This window comes from Zonotrichia leucophrys, chromosome Z (assembly GCF_028769735.1).
Source record: "Zonotrichia leucophrys gambelii isolate GWCS_2022_RI chromosome Z, RI_Zleu_2.0, whole genome shotgun sequence".
NCBI classification, from domain to species: domain Eukaryota; kingdom Metazoa; phylum Chordata; class Aves; order Passeriformes; family Passerellidae; genus Zonotrichia; species Zonotrichia leucophrys.
Window position 1 is genome coordinate 61,384,775 of NC_088200.1, and position 23,598 is coordinate 61,408,372.

A 23,598-nucleotide genomic window follows, 5' to 3' on the forward strand; every position below is an offset into this window, starting at 1 on the left:
TCATCCAGCTATTTAAGAAGGAAGCTTAAGTGCTCACTTTTTAGCACGTCTGTTCTGGTTTTAATTGTAGGAATAGCGGACATGTTTCACTCTTTTGAGAATTCAACCCCAAGGTTTGTTTTCAACGCATTTTGGTTGAAGGGACACAATGGGCACCTCCAAAAATTTTTTTTTTTTTTAATTTAAATTTTCAATGCTAGGTGAATTTAAAATAAGGTTTGATAAACAGGTGTATTTGAAAAGAATTTATTTGATTTATCTTCTTTCTTCTGAATCTGTCAGAAGACACTTCTAGCAGGCACAACACACACCACTGTGCTTCATCCATGGGGATATTGCCCCTGTACAAACAACTAGTGTAACACCTTTTTCTCTGCTGTAAGGTCTGTTTCTGCTGTGGTTGTCTGTAATTTTTTACAGCATGCCTCACAAAGGTCACCAGGAACACTATGCAAAAAGTGAAATACAGATGCTGAATAAGCAATAACCTTACCATCACCATGAATTAGTTCGATTACAAGGTAATTCTGCTTGTTTCTGGTGTAACTCTGTAAAAGTCTTCTACCTTCTTTCACTTCTTTCAGTACTTCCTATCATTCCTTGCCATGGGAAAATCATGTGGTGCTGAATGGACATTCTATGTATTCAACCACATATTTATTTTAACTTATTCATTAACTTTGTTTTTTTTTTTTTCCTTTGGCAATGTAACAGACAAATAAGCTGGAGGTTGTATTCTTATTCATTATATTGCCAAGTGACTAATTCCAAGGAGACTGTTGCTGGTTTAAACAAAGTGCCATGGAAGAATACATGCCCTAAGAATAAACTCCATAATAGACTTGTGATATAGTCTTAGGAAGCAGCATAAAGCATTTGTGCTTCTCCTCCTTTTCTTACTCCTTTGGGAGATTTGGGTTTATTATGATTTCTCCCAAGAGCCATGCCCTGTATTTCAGCAAGGTGCAGTCCCCTTGTTTTGCACAATTTATCTGATTTAAAGTTGTTTCTAATTAAGGTGAGGGTCAGCAGTGCCATATATCAGTGCTTTATTTCAGCTGTGGTGAAACAGGATGGTGCTGGTGATGCCTGCCATAAAGCTGATTGGGAGTTCAATCATGAAACACAGTCACTGTCATCCTGCTTGTCCATTATTTGTATCCCCACTTTCCGGGTGACAGAAACATTTTTTAAAAGTATAGGCCATGGGAATTGGCTGAGAGGAAAACTGTGAAAGACTTTGGTAAATTATGAGTGCATTTATGAATTCTGTTCAGGATCATGCTACCAGTACTGAGTTGAGGTGATGTTGAACTTGTGCTTTTAGATTTGGGAGCACCATTGGGGAGAGGAAAGGAAAGTTCAGGAAAGGAAAGTTCAGGAAAGGAAAGTTCAGGAAAGGAAAGGAAAGTTCAGGAAAGGAAAGTTCAGGAAAGGAAAGGAAAGTTCAGGAAAGGAAAGGAAAGGAAAGGAAAGTTCAGGAAAGGAAAGTTCAGGAAAGTTCAGGAAAGTTCAGGAAAGTTCAGGAAAGTTCAGGAAAGTTCAGGAAAGGAAAGTTCAGGAAAGGAAAGTTCAGGAAAGGAAAGTTCAGGAAAGTTCAGGAAAGTTCAGGAAAGTTCAGGAAAGTTCAGGAAAGGAAAGGAAAGGAAAGGAAAGGAAAGGAAAGGAAAGGAAAGGAAAGGAAAGGAAAGGAAAGGAGAAAAACACAAGAAAAGAGACTCTAAAGAATGCAAAAATCATCAATTTCAGGAAATCTTCATTTTCTTGTCTAGTGGATGTCTATATTTAACCTCTCCCTCCGTAGTGGCAGCTCTTCTAGCAAACTAAAAGAGACAAGGCACGAAAGATGTGGTCAGCCTGACTGAATGATAATAGAAAATAATGTCTTGAATATTACAAATTAAGAAGCAGTCTCTTAAAACATTTGCTCTGAAACCCTCTAAGGTAATGGTGTTTTACTGAAAGAGTATTTGTAGGACACAAGTTGTGAGGGAGAAAACTGAAAAGCTCACATCCCCTCACCAAAGTGTTGCTCAGATTTGAACATTAAAGTTGCACATTGCTTGGAGTAGTGACTTAGATGAGATATATGATCTCAGGTGCTTTTTCTACTGGGCATAATAAACTATTAATTTTCATTTACGTTTTCTCTACATAAGAAATGCATCTACAAGATGCATTAAACTGTTAAATGCAGAAGAGTCACAGCTGATTTGTTGAAAAATAGAAGTGCTGGAAGAAAAAAAAATTAAAAAAAAAAATTTATCCATCTTTCAATGTATTTATACTTCTGCCTTTCTACTTTCCTACATATGTGCATATATACAAAATATTCCACCTAATATAGATGATATTGATATTTCAAGTAGTGGAATTACATTAATGGGCCCTGACAGTGCATTTTTGTAACAGTCTGCAAATGTTGGTAGACATTTTTCAATTGAAGAGTGATAGAATGACTGAAGTATTAGGAGCTACTGCCCTGCTCTAGGGCAACCCCATTTCAGGAATAGGAAGGCAATCAGAAAAGTGTCTTACATTTGTTTCTGAAATATATTTTGCCAAAGCCAGAAAAATATAACACTCCATTTAATGTAGGCATCTCATTGCAATATCTGGTATATCTCTTTACACTTAAACTGAATATTCCTAGAAAAGGCATGTAGGGAGTAATATGCTGTTATAAATAAAGTGGTAAGTAGGTTTAGTAATGAATCCATTTTTCCATGGAAAAAAGAGACTTTAAAGAAGTTGGGTTTAGAAGTAAAGACAAGTTTAAGTTGCAGAGATCATGCCAAAAGTAGAAAGCTTCTCTAGGACTCAGGGTGCAGAATTTGTGGTGGTGAACTTTACTCAATTAAGCCACAGAGCTAATCTAATTGGCTTAGAAGATACAGTCAATCATATTTTTGTTCTTGTTTTATTTTTGTACTTTTGTTTAAAAAGTATCAGTAAAACTCTTTGAGCCACACACTGATTCCATAAATGTGCAAATTTGCCTATTGGTCCCTTCCTTTATAAGAAATAGTCTGGAGCAGATATTTTCCAGTACCTCAAGTTGGAAATTAGTTATGTTTTCCATAGGAAAAATACTACTTGACATTTTTAATATGGCAAGTGGAAATTCTGTGATCATGCAAGGTTGTTCTATGTTTTGGTGCATAGTATTCTTAGTTATAAATAGTTACACTCTGTTGGATACTAGTGAAGTTGTTCTGATTTATGCTTATGTGAGAATATGGCATGTACTTTTTTCTTGTACTTGAAGAGGAAAGGAATATCTTTTTCTTGTCAAAGAAATGCCATGGGTTGTTCAACTCACACCAGAAGTGAATGAAAGCAGACCTCATCTTTAATTAATGGATTCTGCCGAAATGTATTTATTACATGTGGGTCTCATTCACCTAAGCTCTCATCTCCTAAACTAATAGCACCAGTGTGGCAAGACATTCTTCTTTGCAGTCTAGTGTGAACCTATACACCTAAAACTTATAGGGTTGTCTCATAATTTTTATTTCATTCTTTTTAAAAGGTAGCAGAATGTAACATTTGGGGAAAAGAAAAACAGATACTAACAACATTATTACCCTCAATAGCATAGAAAAAGTTAGTTTCTGAGGAAGCATATTAAGAAGATTAAAAAATTACATTCATACTTATACTCAAATACTAGCAACAGTTTGTCTCTAAGCAGAAGACATTTTGTTGAAATCTTCTAGATAGTGTGGAAGCAAGCTGTGTTATTTCTTTTATGCTTTGACATTATCCCCACATGCTTCAGGTGTTACTGTGTTATACTTCAAATTGATTTATCTAGAGTTCTTTCCACTGGACTGCAGATGTTTTTTTTTTAAAGTTTCAAAATGGTTTCATTTTGAGGTGGAGATGTGAAAGAAATAATTTCCTGTTCTAGATGAGATCAGGTTTTTTGAAGTTTGTTTCATTTCCCACTGCAATTACTGACATACACTGTCCTTGAGTCCTGCAGAAAGGTGGAACGTGTAGGGGCCAATCCTTTCATCTATCAGGTGCCTCAAACTAGGGCTAAGTGGCCTTTCTCTTCAATATGGTCAAACAGAGTTAAAGATGAGTATTTTCTCAATGTAATAGTGATGTATTAAGAACTTGTGGTGATTTACAAGATGCATAGATCTTTTCCTGCTCCCCTGCATCACAGAGGATATCCTCTGAGCTGTATTGTAGCAGGAGAGTTAGAGCTGACAGATGTGTGTAACAGATAAAACTGTTTCAGATGTAACCATAACAGAGATACAGGATTAAAAATCTTACACAACATGCTGAACTACCAAGTCAGACCACACTGGGAGAAGTATAAAACATTGTCTTATGCCTTATTTCCTGAGGTGGTATAAATGGGACCAGTGTTTGCAAGCTGACTCTATGCTGCTACAAATCTGTGAAGAACTGAAGTAACACATAGAGATGCACTTTTATTTGAGGCTCAGCCTGTATTAAAGCTAGCAGCCAATTGTCACTTGGTGTTAAAACAAATAATATCTTGCCAGCTTAGTGAACATCTATTCATTATGTTAGGTGTTATGATGACTTAGAAGAAAAAGTGAAAATTCTTTGGTGAAGGGATTGCAAGCCAAGCAAAGATAAGACAGCATCAGAAAGGACATAGTACAAAAATTCTCACTGGATTATAAAATGGAGTTAGCAGAACTTAAAAGTATTATACTCAAGCAACTAAACCCACAAGCAGTCCTCCCAAGAAGTCCTTTTTCTTCTTGTGCCAGATTTTGTAAACTACTTTTGTTACCTCTTGTGTTTTTGCATTCTGAATACATCACAGTTTTTGACACACAGTGTAAAGACCAATGCAGCTATGGTTTGAAAGCAATAGGCTCCTTTTAGTCCCACCACTGGACCTACTAAATGTCCAAATATATGACTGATTGATATCAGTGCACAAGTGTAAATCCCTTTGAGACTGCAATATGCTCAGATGAAGCCAAAGAACCCTGGGTCTTTATGGGATATATAATAATGCATAAACCAGGGCAGAATATTATATGTACAGAAGTTGTCTTACGTGTGGAACGATCACTTCTGGGCTCTCTGCCTGTCATACAGAAACCTGGAAGTGTTCATTCCCCACACCACTGTGGCAACATAGAAATGAACCAAGAGTCAAAAATTATATTCTGCTGCCAATGCTGTTAAAGTTTGGAGAACTACCTCCTCAGGAAAAACTGATAAAAAAGAACGTAACAGAGAGATGAGCAGAGAGGTGCCTTTCCTTTCTTTCTGAATGGAACATGACCCATTTAAAGCAAAATTTCCTGCTTCACAGGCTCATGATGCCACTGAAATGGCTGAAATTCAGTGTACATTGAAAGATTAGAATGCAGGGCCTGATGATATGGGAGTAGAGATGTGCAGATGGAGGATTCACATTCTCCTCTTGCATGATTGAATTATTTGAGTGCCCACATGTATGCAGCATGAGTGCACGAGAATTTTGAATCTTGGAGCCCTACGTGCAGTTCTTCTGAGGCTGTGAAGTATTTCTAAAGACTCCAAGTAATTTACTCACATGTAAATGAAGTAGAAGGAATTGCAGTCAAAAGTGTTCCTGTGTCAGAGCCAGAAATTTTAACTTCCCCTATCTTTAAGGTACTGCTTTAACCACACTTTTATTATATGGGAAACAATAACAAAAAAAGACCAGGCAGCATAAAATAGTACAGACTGTAGGTAGCTTGCTACCTACCATTAATGTCCTTCTGAATAATCTTTTCTGAAATTTGTTAGTTAATTTTGTCTCTTCTTGACGTTATAACTGTTTTAAGAGAAGTGTGCAGAGCGCATATTGTGCTTGTCACTATCTCCTTGATTCACTTTGAATTAGGGGTAGAGGAATTAGAGGTAGAGGCTTTTTGTAAAAGATAGTGTTTAGCCAAATTTCGAGGTCTATTTGCTCCTCTAATGTTCCAGAAACCTAAAAGCTTTTGGTTCCAAAAGAGGGATCTGAATGCAATGAGAAGATTTTCACTGACAACCACAGGAACGCAGATGGTGTGGAAGATTGATGTCTGCCCAGCTGGCTTTAGTCAGTTTCAAACCTTAAGCTGAAAGTGTGCTTCCTGTAAGAGGGCCTGGCAGTTGCAGTCTCCATTCTGCTCTCTCTGTATTTACTTTCAAAGCCAAGTAATGGGAGCAAACACCAATTTGAAAACCATGCTACTTCATTATCCTGACATGGTGTTCTTGGCAGGGTTCTCTTCATTACCTTAAACATGATATTTTCAGAATCTAATGATACTGGAGCATAATGAGTGCAAATGTCTCTGAAAAATGTAAGTGCAGGTTTGTCTGCAAGGGTTGTGCAAATATATTAGATGTATAACATTTGCATGAAAGCCTGACTGCTCAATACGAGCTGACACTTTCAACATTTTTGTGGCAAGTAGTGGGCAGAAAAATCAGGATTGTAACCCTTATGTGAAGACAGCTCTAGTTGGACTGTGTTATTACTTGTTTTACAGTACCAGTTGTCAACCTGATCAGAGTGACCTTCTGTTGAAGGCTGGCACTGAGAAAACCTGTCTCATTACCCAGGGAGGAAAAGGTCACCTCTCTTAAAAGTGATGCCTACTCTGCTTAGCTGCAGCTGAATGGCTGTGGGTATGGGAAATTCCAGAATCAAATATAATCTTAAAATACGTGAAGTCAACAGAGAAATTCAGGTCTCACTGAAATGTTCACAGGTCCATATTGTTTTAATAGGGTTAAGATTCAATGTGTGTGGCCATGGTATTTTTTGTAGAGACTTGCAACTGTTTAGTTTGGGAGATCCAAGATTCTTGGCTAGCAGGACTGGAAAAGTGTTTTGTTCTGTCTTAATTGATGTTGGGCCTAAGTTTAATTTTAACAACAATCAGCTGACAGTGATCTCTAAACAAATCTTGACCATTTTTTCTCTATTCTGTGCCAGAAAATCTAGTTAGGTGTTCTGGAGCCTGCTCAGCTAAACTGAAAAGAAGGTATAATATTTTCATTCAGTTAATATGCAGAGAAATGTTGGGAAAAGAGCCTGTATTCAATTTGTTACTCCTGACTGCAGCTGGATAAATTTTTCCACAAATAAATGTAAAGAAAGTAGTTGTCTAGTTTTAAGATTGCGCCCCAAGTTAAATACTTGTGGGGAGACCCCCTTTAAATTAGGAAGCCTAATTAATTAGGGAGCCTCTAATTTACTCACAGAGTAAATACTTACTCATGACTTATTGGCTAAAATTGCAGGCATCTGCTTGAGTCATAAGTCTCCCTTTTTCAGGTAGGCTAAGGTTGCGCCAAGCGTGCTTTAGCACAACCAAGGCAACATGGCTTATGTGTGCAGTTAGGAAAATGCCACTGGAAACCTGTCCATGGAAACCAGCTTCATGCTGCCACCACTTCCAACATGCTCTCATATACTAGAGCTCATCTCTTGGCTCTTGAAGTAATACCTCTATGGCCAAAATAAGCTCTTACAGACGATATGCCAAAGGATCTGGGGAATCCCACTTGGAAAATTATATGGACCTCTGGCAGTACTAAGGTGTATGTTAGAAGGTGGGTCTACCTGTAGGCAGCTAACAGTACATGCAAAGTTCTCTGGCAGTACTAAGGTGTATGTTAGAAGGTGGGTCTACCTGTAGGCAGCTAACAGTACATGCAAAGTTATCTCCCCAGGCAGACACAACAGCACAACTGCTCCCAGACAGTGTTGACTACTTTTTACTTTAAAAAATGTGCACGAATTCAGTAAAAAATGCTTCAGAAGGATGTTGAAGATGCCAAGCAGAAAGAAGGAGAAAATAAACAGAGAGAACCTGAAAATCAAGTTCTTGATGAGCACACCTGCATTAAATAAAAAGAAGACTTGTGATTCATTAAATTGCCTTGTTGTAGTTCTATTGGAAAATATTGAACAGAGAAGGGAACTTGCCACCTTATCAAGAGGCATGCTGGTTTTGACACTTCTTTGGCACAGCTAGTGAATCAAATCCTGACTTTTACTAGCATAAAAGACTGGTTAATATTTTAGTTCTAAAGACAAAATGGGAGAGACTCAACTTTAAAAAAATGATCCAAGTTAATCAACCATATATGTCCCAGGAATTTTTACCTCTCATCTGCTGTTCCCTGCACTTGCACTAGTCTAAACCTAATACTTTAAAATCTTTTTAAATACATGGAATTTTACCAAAGTGTCTGCCTTTCAGCACTCCAAATAGCCAGTTGCATGCTAAAACACTAACTTGAAGATGTTGTTCAAATCTCTTTCTGCCTACTTTGGGGCTGTGCACAGGTCTTGGAGTGGGACTGTCTCCCATCTCCATACTCTACATTGTAATTCTGTGCTTTGATTTCCCCTGTTGTAAATCCAGTGAGGTTCAAGGAGTGTCTGCAGAAATCATAATCACATGTAACATTTTCATTGCATGGAGTAAGCAATGAGTTAAGTGATTATTTTCCAGAACACTGTAGCTATATGATTTGTTGTTATTTTCCCATATAGTGGAGTTTTAAGCAGCCAAGAAGTCCATCCATACAAGTGTGTGACAAAGTACCAGCTTTCATTCCAGAGGCTATGCAAAGAGTATGATTATTTAGTGGAATGACTTCACTCTTTAATGAAAAGTAATCCATGTCAGGGAAACTATCAGATATAATTTGGTGCAATTGAACTTTTTCTTTAACCTTTTACTATGATTTATGTGATTAGGTCACCAGAGGAAGTGGTTTTGAAAAGCATGATTAAACACTATAAGAAACAATTTCTATCTTCAAGCACCTTGTGCAACTTCATTTTTCAAGTGTTTGTCCTTCCTCATCAGCCTGGCTGCATTGAAATATAGAAAAATGACCTTTGAAATGCTATTTTATTTCTTTAATATGAAAACAGGTAAGAACAACTGAAGCTGCAAATGAATTGCTATTATTCTGATACAGAATTTCAGAGAATGTCTTCTGTTTTTATTCCGTACAGTTGCAACATCTGTTTAACAACTTTTTACTGATTTTAAGTACAGCATAATAAATATAATGTTTGTATTGTTGGTCAGCTGCAACTTACCTTGTTAAAACTAGTACATAAAATTATAAACAGTAGATATTGCCTGGAGAAATAGACAGTAAGACACAATTCAGAAAGAAAAAAGTTTTGAATCAGTTCAAATCCTTTGCTTAATACCTTTAGCTCTGTGATGAGCTTACATTTCTGAAGAGGATGCTTTTTTGTCCATACACATCCTACCCTGTTTAGCTCTAGGCATCAATGCCAACAGATGATGAGAACAACATTCTACTCCAATGGTGATCAGGTTATGACCCACCAAAGTCCATCAGCTTATGGATAAGCAATAGAAATTTAAAATGTACGCAAAGTAGTCTCCTAAGTTCAATAATGTAAGGCTTTGAACCCCTTCACTGTCTTTGGAAGGAATCAAAGAAGAGAAGTAGGATGCTTGTTAGTAGAGGTTATTTTCATAAAAGGCCAAATTCAGCGCATGGCCCTTCCGAAACTTCACCACATTTCCAAGTCATGAAAAGGCAGGCATAGTCACCAAATATGGATGTGAACAGGGAATATACAAATTCACCATGGTCACTGAAATTTGTTTCCATCTGGTAATTTGAATTAGTTCCATGCAACTGGATCTGGTTGCAGCTGTTAAGGTTTGGGTTTAAATATCAAAGCAAAGCTGATTTTCCTCTAAAATGTCCATAGCCTGTCCCTGCTGAACTTCAGAGAGTTCAGCTATAAATTTGCATACATTAACTCCATAAAGGGGCATCACAACTCAGGTCCAATATCCGAGACCTCAGCTCTAACCAGGGATATTGTGCCTGTTTGTCTGCACTGCTTTCTATGACTCCTATCTAGCTATGCTCTCCTCTTACAGTACCTCTGTACGTGCAGCAAACACCACATCAGCCCTCCCCTACCGCTCATGCTGGGGAAGAAACATTAGGCTGGTGGAGGGAAACTGGGGAAGGTCAGAGTAGTGCCTGCTCAGTAGTGCATAATTTATATCATTATTGTCCCTTAACTAACTTTATCTCTGGGACACTGACAAGAACCTTTCTTTTATGCCTGCGCATGTATGCAAAGATAAAGATTAGGCCCAATATCACAACCTGATGTTGAATTCTTCACATCACTGACAACCCCTCAAACCTCACAAGAAACTTCAGTATAAAGTAAGGAGTAGAATACAATAGCCTCACTTTGTGAAGATTAGGCAAGAGAGGAGAGAAAATTAAGGCATAAAAGAGAGAAAGAGAAGAAAAAAGATCACCAGTCCTTAGATCCTGTGTTGGTCCCAACACATGGATGTTCCAGATCTGGGGACCACAAAGAGAAGACAGAGAGAGAGAGAGGAAAATGAGAGCAAGGAGGACAATTCACTTGGTTTCACAGAAAACCTGGCACACACCTTTTATGTAAACTTCTGTGGACCTTCTGTGCCATACTGTTTGTGCATGCGCAGCCCGCCCTTCTGAGTGCTCCCGGAAGTGAATCAGCGTGGGAGGAGTTGATGGAGGCGCACCGAGCACTAGTCCCAAAGTATTAAAGGAAGCCAGCTGAGAATAGTGTTGCCCCACCTCCGTGGGACACTTTCTTCTAGTTACACCTTCCCTGTCCCAAAAGTCAGCATATTCAGGACAAATCCTTCTTATGCCTGGTCCTTCACAAGGTCATGACGTATTATCTCCCTGATGATGAATGATTGCACGTCAGAGAAAAATTCAATAGCAATAATGCAATATTTTTACTCTTTAGACCAAATTTAATGAGAGAAAAAAATTGCATTTCTTCAGATATTTTAAATTAGTTGCTGGCCTAAAGAAGAAAAAAAATTGCATTTTTGTGAATTTTTTACAGATATCATGGTCATTAGACATTCAATGGAGGCAAACGTATAATAAAAGTCAGTGTAGTAATATTATTTAATTTGAAGGATATTATCAGCACAGCATAAGAAGCAAATGCAGAGACCACCACTGTTCAAAGTTATCCAAAGAGGGTTGTTTGGTTGTGTTTTGGTTCTGTTTTGTTTTGTGTTTGTTTGGTTTTCCCTCCCACAACAGCATGTGAGTCATAGAGTCATAAAATGCCTGAATTCCTGCTATGCAATGTTTCCCACCCCCTGCCATCAGCTATTTACTGAAAACCAAAGCAAAATACATTACTTTTCACTTATTCATACATTCATACAATGCACCAGAGGGCCAGCTTAGTACCAGCTTCTTCCCTCGCACTTGAGCCTCAAAGTTTGGAACATCTGTGCCAAGAGGAAATGGCTGAGTTCTGCTCCTATAGTGGGTCTTGCTGAAGCTTGTGTTTTCAAAGAGAGAAATAAAATAAAGGAAGAAGGACAAAAAAGCTCTTGGAAAGAGAATTATTTTTTATCTATAAAAACTCGAGAAAATAATGGAGACACATCTAGTAAAAAAAATCATCACCATTAAAAACTAATTAAACATTTGTATTTCAGAGCTAAGTTTCTGTGCAAAAATCTGGGAAGCAGCAGTTTAATACTAAAGATTATTGGCTGTAAATTGCTGTTTATTTCTAAGTAAGTCATACAAAATATATTGAGGATTTAGTCAGCTTTACATAGCTGCATTATTATTCTTTTGAAGTGAGTAATTTGTAACTGTTCTCAGAGACATTTTATCAGGCATTTATCTCCTCTAGCTGGACTTGTGATATGGAGGGATATAATGAATTTCTCTTTAATATAATAAGAACTAATCAGCCGACAACAGGAGGACAATAATGTCTGCCTTCATGGTTAAATATTTTATATTTGGTAACAAAACTGCAATTGAAAATAAAAGTAATTTAATCTTTATCCCTTATCTGAACACTGAAAAATGTTGGTGACACAGTGAACTGTAGTATATTTGCTGCATATTGTAATTTTCATTGTTTGTAACTAAAGAGAATAATTTGTTTTAGTGGGAAAAGTTCCTTGATGTCTACTCACTTCTCCCACACATCCTCTGGTACTGTGAAAACCTTTATCCATCAGGTGGGCCATATTCTTTACAGCATTTGTCCATTATTACAACCTTTAGACAAATTTAAATCTGAAGTACTTTTATGGATTTTACCTGCTAAAGGAAAACTCTCTGAGATCACTATTTTCCCTAGAGCAGTAATAGAAAAATTGTGAAAATACTACTTGTATGCTGTTGGAATGAATTAATTCTCCATATTTTCCTGCAACACAATCAGTCTTTTTCATATTTCCTCAACCCTGTAAAGAACATTAGAAGATAAGAAAAATTCAAATGTAATTTACATTTCTTACTAATTTTCCATAAATGATGTGTATTCTTCTGAATGTGAAAATCTTCATGAGAAGTATATTAGACAGAGCAACAAGTATACCTTCATACTGGCACCATTATTTATTTGACTTCTAGTGAGGCTATTTTCTTATTCTTATGAACAAGATAAATGGCATATTCCAGAACCTCAGTGAAGGCATGGATCCCAAAGATGGAGACAGAGGTGTTTCTGCCTGAATCAGTGCTAGAATTATTATTCTGAGGTGCTATTTTTGATAAGCTGATTTGTCATGACTTCTTTTGAACCTCCTTGAACAATTTCTTGAACTGTTTGAAGCTGTAATTTAAACCCAGGGGGAGATTAAATATTCCCTAAAAATGCAGTGACAAGCATTCATGGGGGGGCTTGAAAATTCCAAGTCCTGTTTTCTCACTTTACAGTAACAGTGCACATAAGACATTTAGTAGATGTTTTGTCATCACATAAGAATAACTACCTCAGTCTTTTCTAGAAAAAAAGGGAATATTTCTGTGTCCATAGATCTCTCAAAGTATCTAAACTGCAGCTTACCTCTTTCAATCCTGCTCAGTTTTTGGAATAAGTAATGGGCATTTTCTATCTGGATTTTTCCAATCTTGCCATGCAGTTTCCCACAGCTTCCTCCCAGAGAAGCCGATGCATGATGGTCTGGAAAAGAGGTCTGTGGGGCCCTGGCTCTTGGGCCCCCAGATGGGGATGCTCCACAGCTCCTTCACAGGCTGGCAGCCTCTCACAAGGGGGTTGCCCCAGGGATCAGTGTTGGGCCCAAATCTGTTGATTATCTTCCTAAGTGATCTGGACAATGGGATCAAGTGTACTGTGATGACGCCCGTGGTGATACCACAGAGTGGGAACTGTGTTCTTGGGAAGGGAAAGTATCCTGCAGGAAGGCCTGGATAGGCTGGAAGAGTGGCTGGCAAGAACCTTACCAAGTCCAGCAAAGACAAGTGCAAGCTCTTGTACCATGGCAAACATAATCCAGGAGGGCAGCACAGGCTGGGATCTTCCCAGAAGGGGAACAGCCCTGTGGAAAGGGACCCAAGGGTCCTGGTAGACATCAAACTCACACTGGGTGTACAGAGCATGCTGTGGAAAAGAGAGCCAATGCTGGGCTGCATCAAAAAGTGCATCACCTACAGAGACAAAGGCACCACCATCCCACTCTGATGCTTGGCAGGCCACTCCTGGAATACTGTGCTTGGCTTTAGTGCCTAAAGGAGGAGGCTGGAGAGGGTCCAGAGAAGGGCCATAAAGATGGTCCAGGGGCTGGGAAGCCTGCTGAGTGAGGAAAGGCTGAAAGATATCATTTGTTCAGCCTTGAGAATGACTGCTGAGTGGAAATCTTAACACCATGTTCCAGTGGCTAAAAAGAAGATAGAAGCTCCCTTTTTGACAGGAGTCACAGGAAAAGACAGAATGGGACAAGAGGTACAGATTATTCCTGGGGACTTTCCATTTGGACACAAGTGGAAAATTTTTCATCATGAGAACAGTCAGCCATGGTAATAATCTCATCCCCAGGAAGTGGTGGATTCCATGTTGCGCACTTTTATAATCCAGCAGCACAGAGTGTTGACCCATCTTGCATAAATCTTGCTTTTGCCAGGAAATGTAGGATCAGATAATCCTTGTGGTCCCTTCCAACCTAGTATTCTATGATTCTGTGAACTCAGGACAAACTCCACTCAATTTTATCAGAGTTTAAACATGTTCATTGCATGGCCTTGTTCACAGTTTCTGGTTTGTTTTTTTTCAGCAGACTGTAGTAGAAAGAATATTTGTATTAGTAGTTCTTAACATCCATAATGGGTTCTTCTGTGATTTTCTTATGCAGCAGAATGCAACAAGATTTGCTTTTATACCTAGAATAAAAAAGATCTAGACTTGTCATAGCTACTATATAGTGCAAAATAAAATCATTACAAACATCTACTAATCCTGTTGGCCCAGGATTACAGTCAAGTGGTTTATTATATCATGATCTGATTCTGCTATGAATAAGTCAGGGCAATTTTCTTTGAACTGTAATTACTCAGACAAGAACTTTATTGAGTTTTTTTAATTCTCTCATTTTATGTTTCTCTCTAACTTTTAAATTTTATTTATGTATTTATTTTCCTGTTCCAGGGATACTTCTGCCTTTATCTGGACCCTCCAAAAGCATAATGTGTATTGTAAAAGCAGGGTGCCCAATGTGCAGGAAGAAATGATGCATCTGACTCCATGACATCAGAAGGCTAATTAATAACTTTATTATACTATATTATTCTATACTATATTACACTATATTACACTACATCTAAACTGAAACTTCACAAGCACTCAACTGAACCAAATCTCCTGACTGCCTGCTGACCGACCGTCAGGACATGCGCTTGGCCGTGATAGACCAAGGAAACAAAACACCATCCCTCTGGGTAAGCAATCCCCATAGTGCACTCCACTCTGGCACAACACAGGAGCAGTAAATGACATAAGAATTGTTTTGATCATTCTTTTCTCTGCTTCTCTCACTTCTTCTCTCAGGTTCAGAGAATGTGACTCCTACAAATGTGTTTACAGATTCTATTGCTCCCATTTTGTGAAAAGTTAAACAAAACCCCGCATGAGGCCACTTCCATGTTCAGATCATCTATAAATAACACTTTTGGTTCTGCAGCATAAGTCTCCCTGTAACCAGTACAAGATATGATAGATCATATATGAGCAAGAACATTAACATAATATTCTTAGTGTCAAGCCCTTTGTTTTCTGGAGATGTATTTGAATTGAAAGTTGTATTTTAAAAATTTATTTTGGCTTTGCTGAGAGAAAGGAAACAGAAGTATTTTCATTCTGTCATGATGATATCTGTGATGTGAGGATCAGAGCAGTTAAGAATGCCTTCCCACAGTCGGCAGGACCAGGAGAGATCGTGGCTATTTAGTCAGGATGAAGACTGCATTTTCCTCTCTGGTGTTTATGTCACTTCTCATTAATTTTGAGACGCCTGTTACTGTACAAATCAGGATAAACAGAGTCATGTGTTGGATTAGACCTTTGTCATGAACTAATTTATTTCCCAGCAAGTTGTAAAAATGAGCAAGGCCAAAATCCCTCAGAGCAGAAAATGTCTTAGTGATTGCTAACACATTATTGTGCAGAGAAATGCCTAATACAACCTCTGGTAGGATATCATACCTGCTTACTACTGAATTCTCCAGAAAGTTTATTTGATATGTCTAAGCTAATTATCAAAGTCTTGTTGATAAGAAGCAGCTCACTGGGCCTGAATGTGTCTGAACATAATGACTAAATTGTGAGAATTCATGGGCCTCTGCTTTGAATAATTAACTTGATTCTTTGCAGAAAGCACGCAATTTGGAAACTAATTTTCTCTTTGCACAAAGCAATTTGTCCTTGTGTTGCCTTTGAAAAGTAAACTGTTCAAACGTGAGGCTATTATAATCTCCATTCTATTAATCTCTGAGCTTTCTTCCTCTCAGTACTTAGTGCATTGCTGCTCTTACATTTGTACTTGTTAAAAACTGAAATGTGAGATTGTATCTTTTCCTTTCAAATAGAACAGCTGTATCCTTTAAGCATTGGCTTTGTGGCATAAAACCTTTTTGCTCTCCATGGTGTTTAATATATTCAAAGACAACCGCTTTTTACTGGATTGTTAACAGAAACAAATGAAGTTGGTATGCACAGGGAGTACAACTGACTTGGCAGGAGGGAATGTCCCCTGGATGAAATCTGGGCATTAAAGTTAACACCAAACCCTTGCCAGTTGCTGTGAGACTGGGATTGCACTGTTCGGATCACAGGTATGATTCTGTCCCTGCTGTGTCACTGCTGCCAAGAATATTTCTCTGACTACTATGTGATTCTTTAGCTGAAGGGAATGGTTCCCAGTTTACTTCCCAGTGAACTCTTTATGTCTAAATGCCAGAAGTCACCAATGCATTTGGTACTTTCAGCATAAGAATTAAAGTATGGAACCAAGCTTTTTTTTTCTGGTTTGTGTCTCCCCTTCCTTGAATTGAAGAATAATAAGCCTGTGACAGTGACAGGCTTATTGTGACAATAGTAATAAGTGACAGTGACAGAACAATGACAATGACAGTGATACCTACCTTCTGCATTAACAGGTAACTCAGATCCCTCTTTGAGTAAAATGGCACGACTGCGCAATATCTTGTCCTGTTGCAACCTCATTGCCAGGGACTGAGTGAAACAACGCGTAGCTCCAGCCAGAGAGCACTGGACATGGCCTGTGGGTTCTTTGACTTGTTGCTGACCCTAGACAGGGAAAAAATCTGCATTTTAAATAGAACTGACTGGTTCAAATGCAGCAAAACAATAATAATGTTTCCAGGTGAGGGTGTACTTCTTCCAAGTCACAAAATCATCTATCCCTCCAGAAAGAAGTGGTGGCATATTACAGCCTTCTGCTCAGACTTTTTTTGAAATGGTAGAGTACTTCAGTGTATTTTGAGCTATCTTTGGAGGCAAATTTCCACAGTTTTATTCCTCTGCTGTATTATATTGGAAAACACACTTTCCTTCAAGTTCTGATGGAATACATTATGAACAGGAGCTTATCAGTCCCTGATGCCAGCACCATGCCTCTAGGAAATGCTTAATATGCTTGCCATTCAAAACACTTCCTCATATCCCTGAATTCATTGTATTCTGTGAAATTTAACAGGCATCCATCTTTGTCGCCCTAGTAATGTTATTTTTGAGATAAGGAGCATGGACCTCCAATGACTTTCTCAAATAAAAAAATACCTATTTTATGCTTTAGCCCTGATTTTTAAGTCAATCTTTTTTTAGAGATGAGACACATAAAGTGACATTTATGCTAAATGTGCATGGTCTGCTCTGGTCCTCACCTGCAATTACTTTTATGGTTTAAAATTTTCTCAGTTTACATTAAACTATATGAAAAGTTTGGATTTAATATAGTGAAGGATAAAATAGAGTGTGTACTGCCTGGTACAGAACTCCTACAATACAACTGTTTCCTCAAATTTGGAAGGAGCCAGGGTTTACAATGAAACCTGCTTTGTAAGAAGAGACCTAATCAGATGTGTTAAAGGAGCCTGCCAATCTCGTTGGCAAGCATCAATCATCATCTTCAGTGTGAGCAGAGAATTTTTCCATTGTACAAAATGTGCTCACCCCAACTATTATTTCTATATTCCTACGGGCTGTAAGGACTGAAGCCCATTTCCTTTCCCCATGCTGGATTTAGAATAATGAGACTGTGTGCTGTGGATAATAAACTTAATAAATCTTATTCCTTCCAATCTTGCGGTTTCTTCTCTAAAATCTGTACAGAGTTGGGCTGCATCTGGCAATTTATCAGCTTAATTCTGGCTTAGTATTTAGTAAGGTTTACAAAAAAAATGTTTCTTTCTAGAGGGAGAATGGTGAAATGTGCAAAGTATTCACTGGGTGTGGCTGCAAGTAAGAAATATGCTGTATGACCGTCAGAGACCATTACTAAAATAAGCAGAACCAGTGTTTTTAAACTTTTTTTGTGCTGCTTTGTATGTGAAATGAAGATCAGTCATTCAAAACACATTATGTTTATCCATGTATCTAACCCTTGTTATGGAATCCTCTTTTCTTGCATGTAGCTGTAAAAAGCTAGTGTGTTCAGGGAAACTTCATCTTGAAAAGCTCTGATCCTCTTCCTTAGTCATAGATCAGTAGTGCTGGTAGGGTGCACTGGGAGGGCATCCCTGCTCTGCCTGTCCTGCTATAGGCTCGTGTCTTGTCTTCAGCTGCTGACCAAAGTCATGGCAGAAGCACTGCTCTACCACAGTAGTACTAAGATCTGCTACGAGATAATGCTGCGCTATGTCTGCTGCGCAAAACACAAACTTTGGAAAGTAGTCTTCTGTGTCAGACCAGAGTGATCACATGTCGACATTTAACACCACTGAAGGTGCTCGGCATTTGTTTTGTGGTGGTGTTTTCACTAGTTTCAATCAAACACTTCCTCTTCTTTTGACCAAAGATATTCCTCATTTATGCATCATATCCTGAGTATGAAATAATCATGAAAAGTGGCTTAAAAATCAACTGAGATTTTCCTTTCAGCAATGTAAAAACCCCCTTATTCTAGAATTTTTTTTGAGCTATGTGTTTTCTTCATTGAATAATTTTTGTTGAAGTTTTTTTGCCCCATCTAAGAAATATTTCAGGAAAAACAGGAAAAAATTTATTCTATTTGAATGGTGAATTTCTGATACATGACTTTATAGCACTAATAGTTATGTTCAAAAAATGAAACAAAACAGCTGAAATAAACTAACATTAGCTTTAATTGGGGCTAACTCATGGAGGAGTCATGTATTTTTTGGGCATACTGAAATTCAAACAGGATAAAATTGCCACGTGTGGATATTCTTTAGTCAGGAATGAGTTATAATGAAATAGTTTTGTTGTTATTTGAGATATTCTTGTGCTTTCTAAAACCACATTGCTAGGAATTTTTAGAGTTCTGAATTTTGGGTTACTTGCTTAATGGATTCCTTATTTTCATTATATTTTTTAAAATGAAAATTTTAACATAGTGTTGTGAGGAGGGACACTTTCAGCACTATATGACTTTTTCTCATTTTAGGGAGAAAAGGTTTTTTGCTTTTTTGTGACTCTTGATCTAACCCCATGGAATCACTGCTCTCCTTTTCTTCTGGATGGGGCAAAAAGACTAATTTGAATAAAGTGTCAGAGAGACAGTGGAAGAATATTTTTATTCAGCGTATTTTGTTCAGTAAAGTTAAATAAGAACTGCTAAGAACAAAGCATTTAAAGAATATGGGCTCAGATTCCCTGTCATCTATCTGTATTTGGGAGGACACATGAAGTAGAAAACTGTGCTGGAAAGGAGCTTTATGTGCTTGAGGGGTTGTTGTAGAGTTTAAATGTGTTTCTTGAGGACCTGTTTATTATTGTAGAATTGTACTAGAAAAACTTTGTAAAGAATTTCAATCTGGCTGCATGACTAAATTTTCAAGAGACAAGAGCACTCTTAATAAACTTTTTATATTCCTGTGTAAATAATTTCATCTAAAACTCACAAATTTCTATATTACACTCTTGTCTACAAACGATTTAGAGGAAATAAAAAATAATAATAGTAAAGGAGAAAGGATGTAATTGTGGGAGATGATTCATTACAACACTGTTCTTCCATTCAGGGTTTTACAGAGAGAGTATAAATTATGAAGCAGAAGAGCAGGAATGGGCAGTTTGTGGACACTGCTGATGGACTCCAGTGACTCCAACATCATAATAATGTTCCATCTAATTCTCTTTCTTTCATATGGAAACATATGCAGAAGTTAAAAGGGAAGATAAATTACATGACTGCAGTTTTGGTGGTGCTTTTCCACGTTTCTACTTTGTGCTCTTGGGCTGTTTTACGTTCTTGTGCTATTTTCCCACTCAGGGATAACACATCAAAATAATTTGTGTGTGTGATGACAAAGAAGTTCATCGCTCTTGCAAGTGTGATAGCCTATTGCCAAAATTTTACTGTCATGGGCTTCAGTGAAACAGATCCAATATACAAAATTTTAGAAAATATGTATAGTCTAGGTTAGTTAGGCATATGTGAGTGGAAGAGGAATTACTGAAATTCAAGTAACGAGTAAGGAAAGCTAAGAGGGAAAATTCTGAATATACCTTTGAATATATGTATATATACATACACACACACATATATATACTCATACATGTGTGTGTGTGTGTGTGTGTGTGTGTGTATGTATATATATGTGTGTGTTATATACATATATAAAACAGAGAAATTACTTGAGAGATAGAATACATTTGTTATCAACTGGGAATTACAACCTTTTCATGCATAAACAAATGAGGATGTTTTGAGTGATTACTTGTGTCACTACAGTCTATAAATAAAGCTTGATTTTTGCCTGTCTTATAATGTCAACTATAGCAATATACTCTAGTGCAATTTCAGAATTCTGCTATGGTATCTTGCTTTTTGATACATTTTTGCATTTGCTTTGTGCTATCAGGAGTGAATATCTGAGTGATGATTCAAGTGAGAATAAGATAATGAATAAAGATTTATGTGACTTGAACACAGAAAATGACTGAGAAATTACCCACTTAAATTGTCCAGTAAATTACAAAGAAGGAGAAGTGTCATGAAAATGACACATTTTGCATCTTTTGGCAAATTTTTTACTGGTTTCAGTGGGAAAAACTTGTATCCTGGTTGTGTTTTGTTTGTTTGCAATCTTGTTCTTGTTTTCTGGGCTTTTTTTCCTCCTTCTGCTTCCCTCTGCCTAAAAAGGCTGGTTTTCATTGTGTTCTTTGTAGTTTCTTTTCGTTGTTTGTTTTGGTAAAATATATATTTTTTTTTCTTAAATGGAACTTTTCTAGGTCCCTGGTTCACAAAAAGCAGATCCATGCCTGGGAAGTAAAACCCAGTCTCCAATGTATTTTGTCCAGCTCCAGTGGCCATATGGCTCCTGGGCTTTTTCACTGGGACAATGCCTGGTAAAGTTCTTTGTGTCTGAGTAGAGGCTATGAGCACCCTCTGTAGCTCCATCTACTCAAATTAACCCTAAAATGTTGTACTCCAAACATAAAAATAGTGAAACCTACAGTCTCCTCCTTGTAAATGAATTTCTGCCATTTTGAACATGAAGATATGTATCATTTATCAAGACAAAGACAGTGGTACCTCAGGTGGTTTTCCCTTTTGAAGGATCAGGGCTATGGAAGAATTTGGTGTTTGTGACAAAATCCATAGCTCCAAAAACTTTGCATAGTTATTAATTTTGATGCAAATCACTCCTTTAAATGACTCCAGATTGCAAATGCTTTCAGACTTTTTGTTGTTCTGTCCTTATGCCACCAGAATAGGTACATGTAATCTAGTGAGCCACATGCATGAAAGGCTGTTGCATCAGAGGAAACTTGGATTTGGGTTGAAGAAATTGTGAAGGAAGCCTATAATTGTGCTTCTAGGTGGTAAGAGTTTGTGTTCTAAGGAGAAGTTTGAAAAAGAAATCTTTTTTTGAGTCAAGTCTGTTTTGTCTGTGATGGTAATTGGTGAATGACCTTCCTATATTTATCTTGATCCACAGTTTTTTGTAATTTCTCTCCTCTGACCAGCTGAACAGGGGGGTGATAAAGCTGCTTTGGTGGACAGTTGGTGCCCAGCCAGGGTCAACCTACCATGATCTTAAATCTATTCAGAAGCTGCAACTTGTACAGAATTTATTGACTCGATAAATAAAACTGGGTTTCTTTCCTGACAACCATAAATCTGTGGTCTACAAAAGATCTGGGTCCTCCATACCGCAGAGAATGCCTTTTCCCCAGTGTACTTAGCCATGGTTGCCTTCCATGTGGGAAGCTGCCTATTCACAGGATTGGAAGAGGGGTCTGTGCAGGTGGACAAGGCCTTATGGCTAAGATTACTCATCAGGTGTCTGGTTTGGTGGAGCAACAATTGTTCAGAATCATGTTAAAGCCACCATCCTCCTGCTCTCTCCTGTTCACCCAAGCTCAGGCTTAGCTGAAAGAAAAGGTCAGGGAATCTGACTGGGGCAAGGCTTCACTGACTGCATAGAAGGAATTAATTTTCTATATTCCCTTTTCACTCTTTAAAATGTCAGGGTTTTCAGTCCGAAAAAAACCTGTTCTGGTTTAATCAGGATGGAAAAGAGCTGACGATTTTAATTTTAGGATACACAAAATTTAAAAATGGATGGAGAAATGCCTCATGGGAGTTTCAAGAGTTCTCTGATGAAGTAAAGGATAGACCAAACTAAACTGAGAGATGCAAGCTTCCCTTGCCTGAAGCCTACTTTCCACTGCTAATAATCCTTCTTTCGCTTCTTCATTCTATGTCACATCTTGATTATCTTTCTCTTTAAGTAATTTCAGATATTGAAAAATATGTTTATTTTCAGACTGACTTATGCTGGTAGTTTGCTGTCATTCTCAAAGAAAGTGAAAGGGATTGAATAAGCTTGATTTCAGAAAGGACTTCTTGACCCATAAAGTACTATTCTTCATGTTGCTTACCCCTCTGTCAGGTGGTTGGATTGAGCTGATGTGCAGGCAATAAACTTTAACTTCCAATTACTGTGGAGCTGTATGCCTGAAAGTGTATGTTAAAAGATCAGTGGTTCTTGTATCTATAATAAGCATTGCCTATAATTTCATGGTCTGTTCTAGTAAGCTGTATTTCTAATTTTATTTTAAATGGACAATTCTCTTGATCACATTGCTATTAAAAAAGAGAATAAATTTTATTTTTTAGTAGAAGGATAGATTTAGATTTATTTTTTAGTAGAAGGAATAATTTCAGTAGCTAAGAGAGAGGCATAAAATTTAAAAAAGGAAAAAGTTCAAACCCCAGAGCATCATAGTTGTGATATTTTAAAAAATTTTAAAAGAGAAGTAAACTGAGGTTAGTATCAGATTATATTGCATAGAACACTTCAGATCTTTTTCTTTTAAATTTCTGGGTATAAATGCTTGTAAAAAAGGCTATATTTGGCTGTCAAATAATATTGGCCTGAGTCACAAATTAGATAGAATAGAATCACAGAATCATAGAATCACTTAATTTGGAGAAGATATTAAAGTCATTTAGACCACCTGTAAATGCAATATTCCTCAGTCCACCACTAAGCCAAATGCCTTAGTGCTGCATCTATAGATTTTTTAAATACCTCCAGAGGTGGTAACTCAATTTATTTCCTGGGAAATTTGTTCCATTGTCTGAACACATTTACAATGATATTTTTTTTCCAACATCTAACCTAAGCCTCTCATGGTGAAACTTGAGTCCATTTCCTCTTCTATCATTTGCTGCCTGGGAGAAAAGTCTGACTCCCACTTCTCTGAAGCCTTCTTTCAGGTAATTGTAGGGCTTGGTAAGATCTCAAGACATTAGAAGAGAAGGAAGTTTGATGTAGCAGTATAATTTCCATAAACTTGATGTTTGTTAGGTACAAAATAATAGACCAGTTTTCAGGAAGTCTAATACTTGTGGAAAGTGAAATATAAACAGTTAGCTTTCTGACCATACTTGAAATTATGATTTTCCTTTTGGGACTATAACCCCTAGTTTGTGATCCAAAAGATGGGAAGTGCCTGATAATGATAACATCCTCTAAGCTCATGTGTTACAGGTGCCCTTGTCACTCAGGTATAATGACTTTCTCACTGTCTTTGTACACCCAGCTTACGAG